This window comes from Berghia stephanieae, chromosome 5, assembly GCF_034508935.2.
Source record: "Berghia stephanieae isolate SIO BIC M18660-M18661 chromosome 5, UCSD_Bste_1.3, whole genome shotgun sequence".
Lineage (NCBI taxonomy): Eukaryota > Metazoa > Mollusca > Gastropoda > Nudibranchia > Aeolidiidae > Berghia > Berghia stephanieae.
The window spans coordinates 15,800,999-15,805,998 of NC_088364.1; the positions used below are offsets into that span (position 1 = coordinate 15,800,999).

The window sequence follows — 5,000 nt, forward strand, 5'->3', positions numbered from 1 at the left end:
TATGAACTGATGATGAATATCTCTTATCTAAAAAAAAACAAACAAAAAACAACAACAAAAAAAAAACACACACAAAAAAAAAAAAACAAAAAACAAACAAACTCCAAAATCACTCGCTTGTTTCATTCACTTCATTTCATTTTCAGGATATTCGTCCCCCTTTTTTCATATCATGATTTTGATTGCATCTAGATACTGATACTGAATACTGATTGATACTCCACTGTTGTCTGCGTGTAGTGTAAGTGTGTTAGTGAGTGTAATTTCCAGGAAGTCTGAACGAGATGCATAGATGCTTCTTCTTCCTATAAGTTTTATTTTCCACGAGAACCAAAATTGAAACTGACAATCAATGTTCATTGTATTTTCCAAGAACCGAAAGTCTTCTTTTGTCCAACCACCCCGCCACTCCTCCCTCTTTTTCCCATCTTCATGTGCTTTGCGTGAACTTTTCCAGACAATATCGTCGTCGGCGTGAATAATCATCATCGTCATCATCATTGATTGATTTGGCATTTATACTCTACCATGGATTTCAGCATTTTTTTTTTTACTATCTAGGTCTAGAAACATTGAATTAAAACTTAGCAGACACAAAGATTTCTGGGTGGGGTTCCTGACCTCCCAGTTCATTATAATGGGCAGGGAGGTACTTACTTGTGTCTTTTATCCCACTATATGTTTGCCAACATGCTGTCTGTCTTTGTCTTGGAATGAGGTTACTTGGTTTTGTCCTGGCCCTGGCTGGAAACCCTAGCTAGGAGGGAAAAAGTCAAATTTATGGTTAGAGTTTTGGGAGATGATTTTTTTTCCCCTTGTTGTAAATCATCTCTCTGTGTTATGCACAGTAGGTATTATTGTATTATGTTTTGTTTACATATATTAATATTATATACGATTTGTTAACATTTGATTGTATTTCTCTTAGTGGGGACCCGTGCTTGTGCCTGGATGAGATGTTTAGGTGATTTCAAACTAAATACTTCGATTGTGTTCTCTTGGAATCTACATCTGTTTCCTATTTGAACCAATTCCCATTTGTCTTACCTTTTCTTAGGTGATTTAATTGTAATTCTAGAACTTTTTAGTATCCCATTTTCTTCCTTTTTACTGACGCTGATATGACCTAAATGTGTTGCAAGCGCCGTAAGACCCATAAAAAAAACAACATAAAAACAAAGCACAAAAAAGATTTACTTTCTATCAAATGTTGTAAAGAATGAAGTTTGTTTCAGTGTCAAGACTTTGTAATTTTTACCTTAACTCATCTGCTGTCATTTATGGGAAAGCTTAAGATGCTGCCCATCTAAGAATACTTAACCTTCTAAGTGGCAGCTTTTCTCATGAAACCTAATTTTTTTCTGTTAAATTTGTCTTTCTGATTGCCCGATATTTTGATATTATTCTATATATTTATGCCTGTTCTATCACCACTAAAGGACACGTCATTCAAGCTTTACTCATCCCCAACATACTACTATCTTGTCAATCACACCTCTAAAACACAAAAGGCAGGCTAAAACAAGTCATTGATTTTTATTTTTCAGCTTTAATATTAGATAGATCTTGTGGGTTTCTTTTTCAATTGGCCCGGGGAGTACAAATGAACACTTTTAGATCACTTGAATGTTCATTTCTTATTGGCAATACAGTGGTCTCTGTTTTTAAGCATGGTCCTAGGGAATCAAGTAGAGTGTGCTTACAGCTGGACTGTGCTTATAAGTGGATTACATTTTTTTTTTCCCTAAAAAAGTCATTGTAGTTTCTTTTAGTTTGATTTATTTTTAGGTAAAAACAACCTTTTTTTTTCTGTCACAATATATGTGACAGTATTACTTGTGCCGTACTTGTGGATTGAGGGATAAAGAACTTGAGATTGTTGCTGTTAATGTCATCTTTTCAGATACTTCTTGAGCTTGGGGAACAGACATAGTCAGGTTGGGCAAGATTCAGACTATATGCAGGATGCTGTAGGGTCGGAAGTTTGAATTGAATTATTGCGTCTTAGGTTTGACATCTAGTATGTGATTGTGCATTGTCATGCTGTAATATCGAATCTCTACCACCTCGAACTCGTGCAAGTCTATTTTTGAGGGTTTGAATGGGCATGATATGGTGTAATCGTTCCTTTGAAATCCCAATGTCATCTGCGATATCTTTATATTTTACCCTTTGATTTGCCATATTCAAATGGTCAACTGCTTTTTGTGTATTGGTATTGGATGCAGAAAGTGATCAAATACTTTTGTCTCTGTTAGGACATTTCTTTAAAAAAATTCTAACCCCCTTTTGAACTGCGCCATCAGTTATACACATATCACCATAATCAGCCTTCATTCTTTGGTGGATGTTTGCTGCGCAGCATCCTTCTGCTGTTAGAAATTCAATAATGAGCACGGTTTGATGATAAGTTCATTATGTCTTGCCATTATCTCACCCAGTTTGTCTTAGTAAGGTTGTGACATCACTCAATTATGAGCACAAATGAAGTCACATAAATTAGTTGTCGCAGATGAATGTAGAAGTATGGTTTTTGAGTCCGTGTGTGAAATTTCATGTGTTTTGATTTATGGGTAAACAACAATTATATATAACAAATTAAGAAACTATGGAGCAGGCACCTGTGTCAGATAAAGATTTGAACAAGTGTGTATGAAAGGTGCTAGACAAAGCTAGAAAGAAAAATACAAGAAAAAAAAAACATCTTAAAAAATCAGTCTACCTCGACTGGGAATTGAACATCCGACCATCTGATTCCCGGTCAGACATGCTACCATTACACATGTAATGGTAGCATGTCTGATCGAGAATCAAAAGTTAGACCTCGAGTAAAATTCTACGCAGCACAGCACGGGAAAAATACTTTGTCACACATATTGAAATCTTAGCTTTCTACTTCTTCTTCTTCTTCTTCTTCTTCTTCTTCTTCTTCTTCTTCTTCTTCTTCTTCTTCTTCTTCTTCTTCTTCTTCTTCTTCTTCTTCTTCTTCTTCTTCTTCTTCTTCTCTCTTCTTCTTCTTCTTCTTCTTCTTCTTCTTCTTCTTCTTCTTCTCTTCTTCTTCTTCTCTTCTCTTCTTCTTCTTCTTCTCTTCTTCTCTTCTTCTTCTTCTCTTCTTCTTCTTCTTTCTTCTTCTTCTTCTTCTTCTTCTTCTCTTCTTCTTCTTCTTCCTTCTTCTTCTTCTTCTCTCTTCTTTCTTCTTCTTCTTCTTCTTCTTCTTCTTCTTCTTCTTCTTCTTCTCTTCTTCTTCTCTCTTCTTCTTCTTCTTCTTCTTCTTCTTCTTCTTCTTCTTCTTTCCTTCTTCTCTTCTTCTTCTTCTTCTTCTTCTTCTTCTTCTTCTCTTATCATTATTATTATTATTATTATTATTATTATTATTATTATTATTATTATTATTATTATTATTATTATTATTATTATTATTATTATTATTATTATTATTATTATTATTATTATTATTATTATTGTTATTGTTGTTATTGTTGTTATTATTATCATCAGTATTATTATTATTCGAGGGCTTCATCTTTCCACAGCTTTGTTTTCGCTCATCCCTCTAAATGAATCTACATTTCCATTTATCATTACATTCTTGTTTAAAAAAAAAAAAAAATGGATTATCTGCTTTTACCTCTTGCAGAGGTGAAAACACTCTGATGAATTTATATTATTTTTGTGAGATATACCTTTTCCCCCTTCTAAATCATTCTATTACGGTCATAACACCACAGAGGTTTTTGAATAGTTGAGACGAGTTAAATCCTATATTCTTCACAAATATTTCTGCCTCTTAATTGCTGCGATTTTTAAATGAAAAAGATATATTTCCCTTACTTAAGCCATATTTACGCATTTGAGCAAAATGATAAGGGTAAAAGTAAGAATATATATATACCTATTGTTGCTGGGGTTCTCTTTCTGTAACGTGAAAGATATATTATAGCAATTATGCTTGCTGTAAATCTATCCTTTAAATATCGGCCTTCCACAATGCTACAGTCAACTGTTTTGTGGTCACCAGGGGCTTTTCTCCCTCTTTTCTTTTTGGTTTGTATATGATGGGATGGAGTTTATCCCAGAATCGAAGGGGCACTCCACCAATTGAGTTCATGAAGTCAGGTTGTTCTTACCGACGTTTGCGGGTAACGTCACGCTCTCTCATTTTAAAACTCTTTTTAAAAATATTGTTTTCTTTCTTTTCCCCCACCAGTTTATCACCATATTATTCACGGATTTACGAAAAGTAATTTGTTACACAACTTAGGCTTGTGATGATATTGTTCATTGTTTTTCAACTAGATGCAGCTCACCAGCAAATGACTTTCCGCATACGGCATAACTTTTTATATTATGTGACTACAGCAATATTGTTTTTCATGACCATGACTTCACCCTCCCCTCCTCCTCCCTACATGATATGTGAATGTGCAATGTATACGGGCAGTATGCTGACTTTATGATCCATTTAAATTCGAAATTGCTGTTTTGCTCTTTATAGCGTGGTGGTATATTAGATACTACATTAGTCATACTGAAGTATGCATGGCATTGTCAGTGTGTGTGTGTGTGTGTGTGTGTGTGTGTGTCTAAGAGAGAGGGAGAGAGAGAGAGAGAGAGAGAGAGAGAGAGAGAGAGAGAGAGAGAGAGAGAGAGAGAGAGAGAGAGAGAGAGGTTGTGTGTGTTTAAGCGTGTGTCTCTGTATGATAAAGTTAAAAGGGATGCTAATACACACTCCTGTTTCTATTATCGCTGACATGACGGGCTGTGTATGCATTGCCACTAGGAATAAGGAGCTTTGTGTTAATGGGTTTGTGTGTGTGTGTGTGTGTGTTTGTGTGTGTGTGTGTGTGTGTGTATTCGTTCATTCATTTATATTGTTTACAATCTGGTTTAGTACGCCCATGCAAGGAAATAGTGATTTGATAAGATTGACTGGTGATATTGGAGGGAAAAGAGGGGCGAATGGGAGGGAGGGATTATGTTCTTCATAATACATATAAACA

The 5,000-nt window shown here is 35.0% G+C and overlaps 1 protein-coding gene across 20 annotated transcripts in view; it reads left to right on the top strand.

Moving 5' to 3' along the window:
- Window positions 1-5,000, top strand: part of LOC144972476 (uncharacterized) — a 309,958-nt gene that overhangs the window by 562 nt on the left and 304,396 nt on the right. The gene's annotated exons all lie outside the window — the stretch shown is intronic.